General features: G+C 44.2%; 1 long non-coding RNA gene across 1 annotated transcript; it reads right to left on the reverse strand.

Moving 5' to 3' along the window:
• Positions 1-1,731: 1,731 nt before the first annotated feature.
• Positions 1,732-3,252, reverse strand: LOC110724149. Its single transcript, XR_002511866.1, has 2 exons — positions 3,038-3,252; positions 1,732-2,835 (listed from the first exon to the last, which is right to left on the reverse strand). It is a non-coding gene; the product is annotated as an uncharacterized LOC110724149 (long non-coding RNA).
• Between the last annotated feature and the right edge of the window lie 7,481 nt (positions 3,253-10,733).

Raw genomic sequence — 10,733 nt, forward strand, 5'->3', positions numbered from 1 at the left:
ATAAATAAAGCAATAAATAAAGAGTAGGGATAGAAATAATACCAAAAGATTTAATCTTGGATTGAAAATGAAAGAGAGTAACAAAGAGTAGTGTTTTAGATCTAATGAGGAACTAAACCCTAACTAATCTAAAGTGCAAAAGAAAGAAAGAAAACAATAAGCTGAAATCTGATTTTCTAATATTTTTCTCTCTACCTACCTCTCTCTCTCTCCCAATTACAAGGAAGAGAGGTATTTATACCCTCCTCTAAAACCTAACCCAAATCAAGGCCCAAAATTTTAGGCATCACGTGCAGAGTAAAATAATTAGAGCCGTCAGCCTACGCGTGTAGCAGAGTTCAAATCGGTCAGGGGAACACGGAGCGCCCGCTCTAAGGCCAGAGCACCCGCTCTAAGGCCAGAGCGCCCGCTCTGAAGTCTCGCAGAAAATGCTCTGATTATTCTGGGAGCTAGAGCGCCCGCTTCAACATTAGAGCGCCCGCTCTGAGGGTTGGGTACTTGGTTTTTCTGCAGCAAGGAATACAGAGCGCCCGCTCCATATCTAGAGCGCCCGCTCTGAACTCTTCTTTCCTTCATATTTTGGGCTCTAATGCTCCAATCCCTTTGACTCCAAAGCATGCCTAATCCTTGCATCCAATCCTTGCTTTCTTAGCCACGGGAGGACCTGTAAGATGGAAAACACAAATCATAGGAAAGGTTCTAATAGGAGCAAATTGAAATGGGTTAAAGGAGAGGGAATAAAACCTTAGGAAATGAGCCAAAAATGACTCAAAACCACTCCAAGTAACAAATATGCTCAATAATAACAAAACTAAGCTAAAATAGAGGAAAAAGGGCAAACAAAGGGCTCAATCGGGGAAGAAACGAAGTAGAAAAGTGGGCCTAATGGCCACTGATCAAATTCCCCCCAACTAAGTCCTTTGCTCGTCCTCGAGCGAAGTAAAATAAGCAAACAAAAATAACCAAAAGCATAAGTCTATACACTAACTCACTTTCGTAGGAATCACGGTCGTTTTTAGCGTAAACGACAAGCCATTTAAACCCCCAAGTCACTTAGGAGGACGAGTATGCTCTCGTGAGGGTTTTCGAGAGAGATTAACCCACAACTTCGCACTAAATCAAGGCAAGGTTTTTAGAGACAAATAGAAAAATAGAAAAATAGAAAAATAAAAAGGGAAAGAAACACAAACATGAATGGTTGAACTTTCACTACAATGCAATCACAAGGATGCGCAAGCTTCTTGACAAGATAGGTGGACAAGCTAGCTAATGCTCCTGGTTGAAGGCCACATAGCTCATGCTCAAAAGCTTGGACTATAAAGATCCTATCCTCCAATTGTCCCTCACCAAGGCAACCTTCCTCATCTCGATCATGTCCACTAGGCGGCTAGTCGTCTCGAATTCCACAAGAGAATTAGGAGAACAACAAGGAGGTGGGCAAGGTAGGATTGCCCTAACTTAGTAAATGCAAATCCAATCTAAAAACTCGACCCATGACTCTCTCCACCGACATTGACTCAATCACTCAAGGTCCAAAGGGCTTTTAAGGTGCAATGAAATGGCTTGGGGTAAGGGTTAATTCTGGCTAGTGGTGTAAGCTCCTAAGAGTGAAACATTAATGAATCGAGCAAAACCAAGGCCAACTAACCTTAGTTGGTGGGTATTATACCCCCCAACTAACTCTAAACTATATACAAGATCGATGCCTTACTTATGCATTCTTATTCCAACTTTTTTTTTTTTTTTTTTTTTTTTTTTACCAAAAGATTTAATTGGGGAAACAAACACGTCCCTTGCAATTTACATTATAGACATCCACTATGCCAAACTTTTAACTTAGATACAAAGCCAAGCTCGAGTTTCACTCATTTCTGTAAAGGTGAAAATAAAATTAGGTTCATAAGGCTTGTAATGCGGGTAGACAAAAAGTGGAAGGCTCAAGGGGGTACGCAAAAGGTGAATGTAAACCCAAAAACCTGAAATTTGAAAGTAAAGGTGTCCTAGGAAATAAAAAAAAGGATCTAAAAAGAACGAAAAATTATGCCCTTATCCCGAAATGAATGCCTTTATCATCCTATGAGTCGATTCGGTCGCGGTCTCAAGAGTCAAATGGAGCGAGTTTTAGATCAAGTAGCAAAACACTAAGTCTCCAAATTTCTAGCCACCTAGCTTTCATTCACAAGATGAGCTACGCCCACAACCACAAACCGAGGACAAAAGGGATCAAGGCCTAAATAGCCCAAGATATGTCCAATAGGAGTCATTTGAGCAATGAAGCTATGTGATTTTCAACCAAAACATTAAAGACCTTGTAAACCTATCAAACCAAGGAACCAACTCATATATGTTCATACATTGTAGCTACTAATTCAGCCAAACACAAAACAAAGTTTTAACACTTGCCTTGGATAACACTAAGAGAAAGAAAAATAAAAAGAAAACATTGAAGAGCAACAAGAGAAGTAGGACTTCGTTTGGAATAAATTCCATAAATGGGGGCGGTAGAAGGTACGTGAATTGAATGCACGTCCTCCTAGGCATAAAGCCGGGCGCCTCTCACGAGGTGTGAACCTCGCCCCGTTGCTACTCTTCAACAAAAATAGAAAGGAAGGGATAGAAGGATAGAAGAGGAACTCAAGAATGAAAGCATCAATTCACACAATTCTCAGTACACAATTCCAAGTATGCAAACATCCATGAATCAATCAACTTAATCCTAACTCCGCTCCTAGGAACTAAGCAAGATAAAATAAATAGAAGAGAGTTTGGAAAGATCTCACCGGAGCCATGCCAATCCAAAACATAAAAAGAATGATGGGTTCCAAGTCAACCAACCTTAAGAATGAAAGCATCAATTCACACAATTCTCAGTACACAATTCCAAGTATGCAAACATCCATGAATCAATCAACTTAATCCTAACTCCGCTCCTAGGAACTAAGCAAGATAAAATAAATAGAAGAGAGTTTGGAAAGATCTCACCGGAGCCATGCCAATCCAAAACATAAAAAGAATGATGGGTTCCAAGTCAACCAACCTTGGCTCCTTCCAAAAGTAGTATACAACCTGCCAAAAAGTGAGAAATACCAGAACTCCAAAGCAAAAAGATTAGAAAACAAAATAAAGAAGAAAAAGGAAAAGTGATCATGTATAATACAAACCAACAGATACAAGCCAACAGATTATTAAGCACAAGCAAGCATAGGAAAGGCTGCTCATCCCCAAAATGATCTTTTCATTTGCCCCTAGATATGAAAAATGCTAAGGCACCCCCCAACTAAAACCAGGCACCGTCTCGGTGCGATAAAACATGTAATAGTCAAGGGTGGGGGGGGGGGGTCAAAAGAAATGATCATCTATTCCTCAGAGTCTTCCTCTTCCTTTCCCTCTACAACTACAGGGGGCGCCCAATCATAATCAACATCGCATGGCGGCCCATATGGCTCCCACCCACCGTAATAACCGGGGGGAAAGCCGTCGCCCTGATAAGGATAGGCGGGATCACCGAGGTAATCACACCCACCTGGCGCTGGTAGTTGTAGGGGGGAAGGAGTGGGGAGGGTCATGCAGGGTACCGGGGCCTTGCCAATAGGGGTATTGGCCGCCGGTACGAGGAATGGGGTTCCCATTGTCATCTACCTGAGGGGGCTCCCAATTCGGGACAGGCCCGTGCTGCGGAGGGTAGTAGGGGTAGTTGACACATGGGCTAAAATGTCCCTGGTCCACATGGTAATCATAAATATGGTTTTGATAAATATCAAAAGTGGGACCAGGAGACTGAGCAGGGGCCTCCTCTCTTTCCCTAGGCCGGGCTTGAGCAAGGTTCCTAACCTCCAGAGCGAGGCTAGCGAAAGCTTGCTCAATATTAAATGCAGAAAGGAAGAGGGCTCACCTCCCCCCGAGGACTGGGGGGGCTGCTGAAGATGCTGCTGTGCCTGAGAAATAAATTGTTGAAATTGCTCTTGTTGCTGCTGCTGAAACTGTTGCTGCTGTTGCTCTTGATGTTGCTGGAATTGTTGTTGTTGCCGCCTCGCTTGCCTGATTTCATTTCTATGATCAATCTCGGGCTGGAGAGGTCATCTCGTGAATTTGCTCCATAGGGACTTGCCATGGTAACTCAGTTCCCGGGGCGGATTCATCATGAACGGACATGGCATGTAGCACCAAGGGACGTCTCGGATCCGCCAAATGAAGGCCTTACCCGTGACTCCCGTGGAATCCGAAATGAATTGCATTCTTTTCATCTTCTCTATGTTCAATTCGGCTGCCATGTTCAAGCTCTCCATCTGCTGCAGCTGGGTCTTGTATCTGTACTTGAAGGCGATATACGTGACCATCCCTCCCATAAAGATAGGACCAGTCAAGAGGGGGGAGTCCCTTATTGCCTTACATCTCTTGGCAAACAGATACCCTAGATTGATCTTGTGCTCCGGGGTGGTAGGTGGGTAAAGAAGCGCACCCTCGGTAGCTCTCCAAAGAAGATATAACTCTTGATCGCTCATTTTACCTAGATCTTTTCTAGAGAAGAAAATATATGCAAGCATCCGGTGAAAGTACCGTAAGGCGGCATGGTGGATCTCTGAGGCCTTGGAGGAGTTTTGATTGGAATTCTCTAGCCCCACTCGTGATTCGGGCCCAAAATTCTTGCGGATTGTACCCCTCTATATAACCTTGACCGTCAAGTCCGGAGGTATCCAAGATTCGAGCATTTGGGTCCCAACCAAATAGTTCATTGAAAGCACGGAGGGTAATGTGGCGGCCTTTGTTGAACAACCGGAATTTTACTTTGAATGCATCAATGCCTTCCATACCCTCTTCTTGATTTAACTCGAAGCTAGCAAGAAACTCCAATGTCAGGGGGCGGTAAGTAGAGGCGGTTGGGTGGGGTAGTAGTAGGAAGTATCTGCGGTGATGTAATCATTTGGCAATCTACAATCCAAGAACGCATCAAACCCCAGATTCACTGCAAGCTCCCTAACCTTCTCGTCTATTCCAATCATATAACAGTCGTGTTGGGAATAGAAGAGAGTTGGATTAATTGCCCTCCTATCCAATTCGGCCAATTTGGTCCTTTGGGCCGCATGTGGCAGGGTAATGTTGAATTGAGTGGGTTGAGCATGCCCACCACTACTACCGGCACCACTACTTTCTCCTACATTACCACTCCTTGGTTCGGCTCTTTGCCTCTTTGAACCACCAGCCATTTCTTACAACAACAATATAGAAATTTTCCAAAGCAACACACCACAACAACCCAACAATTTCCAACAATTCTACACAATGACCACAAAAAACAAAACTCTCCAAAACTTTGCACAACCACCAATTCTAAAACCAAAACTTTCTACAAACCAAAACCTAGCAAAAATCCACAATAATTTTCCCTTGCCAAAGCACCACAACAAACAACACACTACAATTCACAACAAATTTTCACCACATAAAACACAAAACCCATTCATTCACCATCAATTCTCCAATTAAGCCAACCTTAATAAGCAAATATCCAAAGAAATAGGGAAAATTAACTTAGTAAGAGTAGGATTATACCAACAATTGGAGACAAATTAGCCTAGAGTTGAAATTGAAGAAGAACCCGACTTGGCCCGACGCGAACCCGGTAGAACCCGCTTCAATTCTTGATGAAATCCGGACTAGGTGCTGAATTCTTGATGGAGATGTATGATTTTTGGAGATAGGGGATGAATAATTTGTGAATTTTAGAGGAATTCGTAGTTGAAAGGTGGAGATTTGGAGGAGATGAAGGTTTGGTTATGGAGGAAGAAGTTGAGGGAGTTTGAGGTGAGATAAGGGATAGGGATAGGGAGTTTGAGGTGAGAATTTGGGTGCTCAAAATTAAAAGGGGATAAAGCGCAAAGTCTGAAATGAGGGTCGGAGCGGGCGCTCTAAGGGTAGAGCGGCCGCTCTAACATTTCGCTGAAAAATCAGGTTTCTGGGTTGAAAATCAAAGCGCCCGCTCTAAGACCAGGGCGCCCGCTCTAATGCTGCGCAAATTTTCCCACACTTAGTCAAATTTTCACCCAAAACTCAAAGCGCCCGCTCTCTGACCAGAGCGCCCGCTCTATCTTGTCGGATTATAGCACCAAAAATGTAGAATTTCTGAGGGACCTTCAAAGCGCCCGCTCTACACCCAGAGCGCCCGCTCTAAATTCTCGAAATTTTCCTTTCTTAGCCCCCTTAAAATCAGAGCGCCCGCCCTCTGTTTAGAGCGCCCGCTCTAGACTGTCGGATTTTTGGCTTTAAAAGCATTATTTCCCAAACCTGCAAACACTCAAATATCACTCAAACCAAAATCGTTAGTACTTCTATAGGATGCGACCTAAGTACCCGACCCAACCATTGGTTGGTTGAGCCAAGAGGTCGTGCCCTTCGGTTTATAGCATTTTGGCTAACGATAACCAACATAAACCATCCCCTCTTTGGGGAAAAATCCTCCGGATTTTTGCAAAATACTTAAAACAAAAAGTAACTAAAGAGATAGTTCAAAGACAAATATTCACAATATACTACAAAGCATGCTAGTTTAACGTCCCTAGCTTGACGTTACGTCACGAGCAATAAAGCTAAGGGGGAGGAACGGTGTTGGACCGTCCCAAGCATTAGGCAACCGATCTTTCCAATATCTCCTTCATCATAGTATCTTTTGATCCGTTGCCCATTCACCATGAACCGGCTCCCATCTTCATGATTTTCCAATTCGAACGAGCCATAGGGGGTTACTTTGGTGATTGTAAACGGCCCCACCCATTTGGACTTGAGCTTCCCGGGAAAGAGTCGGAGACGTGAGTTGAAGAGAAGAACCTTGTTACCCACCTCGAAGTCACGATCTCGAATCCTTTTGTCGTGCCACCTCTTGGTTTGTTCTTTGTAGAGTCTAGAGCTCTCATAAGCATCATACCTCAACTCTTCCAACTCGTTGAGCTTGAGTAACCTCTTTTCTCCGGCCAAGTGAAGGTCCATGTTGAGTTCCTTTACAGCCCACCATGCCTTGTACTCCAATTCCACCGGAAGGTGGCATCCCTTACCATAGACAAGTCGATATGGCGTGGTGCCAATCGGTGTCTTGTAAGCGGTCCGTAAGGCTCATAGTACATCATCCAGTCTTAGGGACCAATCTTTTCTAGACTTGTTGACCATCCTCTCGAGCAAACTCTTAATTTCTCTGTTGGACACCTCCACTTGCCCTTGGGTTTGTGGATGGTAAGGGAGTCCAACCTTATGATGTACCCCATATTTCTTTAAAAGTGCTTCGAGTTGTTTCTTGGCGAAATGAGATCCGCCATCACTAATTAGGCACCGTGGCACCCCAAATCTAGGAAAGATGATCTTCTTGAGCAACTTCAACACTACCTTGTGGTCATTTGTGGGTGATGGTATCGCTTCCACCCATTTAGTCACATAATCCACAGCCACAAGGATATACAAATTCCCACATGAGGAGACAAACGGACCCATGAAGTCCACTCCCCATACATCAAATGGCTCAACTTCTAAGATTGATTGTTGCGGCATTTCATTTCTCTTTGTGATTCCTCCCATCCTTTGGCATCGGTCACATCGAAGGATGAACTTGTGAACATCTTTGCGCATAGTTGGCCACCAAAGCTTGCAACCTAGGATCCTTGCCACGGTCTTGTTGACACCTCCATGACCTCCACAAGGTAGTGAATGACAATGTTCCATAATACCTTCCATCTCATGATTTGCCACACATTTCCGGAACAAACCGTCACTACACTTCTTGTACAAGCTTGGATCATCCCAAAAATACCTCTTAACTTCCTTGAAGAACCTCTTCCTTTGTTGAGCATCATATTCATGAGGTACCACCCCGCTTGCTAAATAATTTGCAATATCAGCGAACCAAGGGATGGTGTTGGTAACGATCGCCATAAGAGAGTCATCTCGAAGCTCATCATCGATGGGATCCTCTTTGTCGAGGTAAGAAGGGTGGTCTAACGGCAACCTTGAGAGGTGGTCAGCCACTAGGTTCTCACTTCCTTTCTTATCCCGTATTTCAATGTCAAATTCTTGTAAGAGAAGGACCCATCGGATTAGACGCGGCTTAGCATCCTTTTTGCTCATTAAATACTTCACCGCGGAGTGATCGGTGTAGACAATGGCCTTGTTGCACACCAAATAGGGTCTAAACTTGTCAAAAGCGAAGACCACCGCCAACATTTCCTTCTCCGTGGTGGTGTAATTCTTTTGTGCCGTATCTAAAGTCCGGCTTGCATAAGAGATCACATTCAATTTCTTTTCTTTCCTTTGCCCAAGGACTGCTCCAACTGCATTATCACTCGCGTCACACATTAGTTCAAACGGGAGTTCCCAATTCGGTGCTTGCACTATAGGCGCATTCACTAAAGCATTTTTCAAGGTTTCAAATGCCTTAGTGCAAGCATCATCGAATTTGAACTCCACCTCTTTTTGAAGTAAACTCGTCAAAGGTCTCGCTATTTGTGCAAAATCTTTGATAAATCGGCGATAGAAGCCGGCGTGCCCCAAGAAGGCACGTACCCCGGTCACCGATGATGGTGGGGGTAGCTTTTCTATCGCCGAGACCTTTGCCGGGTCTACCTCAATACCATTAATGGACCCTTTATGCCCGAGGACAATGCCCTCCTCGACCATAAAATGGCACTTTTCCCAATTCAACACAAGGTTCGTCTCTTGACACCTCTTTAAAACCTTTTCGAGATTGTGCAAGCATAGGTCAAAAGACGAACCACAAACACTGAAATCATCCATGAAAACTTCTATTGCATTTTCGATCATATCAGAAAAGATTGCTGTCATACATCGTTGGAAAGTCGATGGGGCATTGCACAATCCGAAGGGCATCCTTCGGTAGGCAAATGTCCCAAATGGACAAGTGAAGGTTGTTTTATGTTGGTCATCCGGGTGAATTGGGATTTGAAAGAAACCCGAATAACCATCAAGAAAACAATAGTGTGAATGCTTCACCAACCTTTCCAACATTTGATCGATAAATGGCAAGGGGAAATGATCTTTTCTAGTGGCTTTATTAAGCCTCCTATAGTCAATGCACATTCTCCACCCCGTGACAGTGCGGGTGGAGATATCATTCCCCTTGTCATCTTGTATGATGGTCATGCCTCCCTTTTTGGGAACCACATGAACCGGGCTCACCCATTTGCTATCGGAGATAGCATAAATGATCCCCGCTTCACGTAGTTTGAGGATTTCCTTCTTAACCACTTCCTTCAAAGTCGGATTCAACCGCCTTTGAGGTTCAATGGAAGAGGCATGATCATCCTCAAGATGAATGCGATGCATACACAAGCTAGGGCTAATCCCCTTAATATCATCAATGCTATACCCGATAACACTCCTATATTTTTTTAAAATCTCAATTAATTTTTGCAATGAGGTGTCATCGAGGTTAGCATTGACAATAATAGGATGTAAGCAATCATCATCCAAATAAGCATATTTGAGAGAAGGAGGGAGGGGTTTTAGTTCTACCTTGGGAGGAGGCGTGGAACTCTCCTCCTTAGACTCACTTTGGATCGATGGGAGCTCATCCACGGCTCCTTGAGTCTCGGGATGAGTTTCACCTTCAAGGCTTTCAACCTCCAAGGCACACAAAGATTCTCCTTCACCCACCTCCTCACATGGGAGGTCTTCATCACCCTTGTCTTTAAATACCTCATGAGACTTCACCAATTCATCAAGTTCGGAGTCCACCAAGTCCACCCGACAAATCTTCTCTACCATAGGTTGCTTCAAAGTCTTTGAGAATTCAAACTTGTACTTCTCATTGGCCACCTCACATGTAATGGTATTATCTTTGCAATTGACGACCGCTCCCATGGTCTTGAGTGCCTCTCTTCCAAGGATAAGAGGAGTATGAGGGTCCTCCTCCATATCCATCACCACAAAATCGCAAGGCACAAACAAATTCCCAATCTTGATAGGAACGTCTTCTAACTCACCGCATGGGAATTTTGTGGACCGGTCGGCTAATTGAATCACCTTTCTTGAAGGTATCATCTCGAACTTGAGCTTCTTTGCAATGGATAGTGGCATGAGGCTCACACTTGCCCCAAGATCGGCTAGTGCACCCGTGGTCTCCATATCACCAATCTTGACCGGAAGAGTGAAGCTTCCCGGATCACATTGCTTGGTAGGCAAGGTTCTTTGCACTAGGGCACTAACTTGATGAGGAAGAGTGATACACTCATCACTTAGCTTCTTTTTGTTGGAGAGGAGTTCCTTGAGGAATTTTGCATAGGGTGGCATTTGAGTCATGGCTTCAAGGAATGGAATGTTGATGTGAAGTGACTTGAGCATAGCCATAAACTTGTTGTACTTGTCATTCAATCTCCTCTCAAAAATCCTCTCGGGATAAGGCGGTGGTGGTTCAAACCTTGATGGTTGATAAGATGTTGATGGTTGCTTGTCTTTCCCAACTTCCTTGCTCTTTTCACTACCTTCACCCTTCTTCTTCTCAATGCTTCCTTCAACACTATTGTCAATTATTTGACCTTGGCTATCTCCATTGACCTCTTCAACCACTTGCTCTTCACCCTCCTTGTTGTGCTCCGATTGATCACTCCTAGGCCCCTCATAAGACTTTCCGGACCTAAGAGAGATAGCTTTGATATGATGGGTGGTAGCCGGGTTGGTAGTAGGTTGGCCCGGGAGCTTCTCATTGGCTAGATTGGTCACCCTCTCGGCGAGTTGAG

This window comes from Chenopodium quinoa, unplaced genomic scaffold (genome assembly GCF_001683475.1).
Source record: "Chenopodium quinoa cultivar QQ74 unplaced genomic scaffold, ASM168347v1, whole genome shotgun sequence".
In the NCBI taxonomy this organism is placed as follows: domain Eukaryota; kingdom Viridiplantae; phylum Streptophyta; class Magnoliopsida; order Caryophyllales; family Amaranthaceae; genus Chenopodium; species Chenopodium quinoa.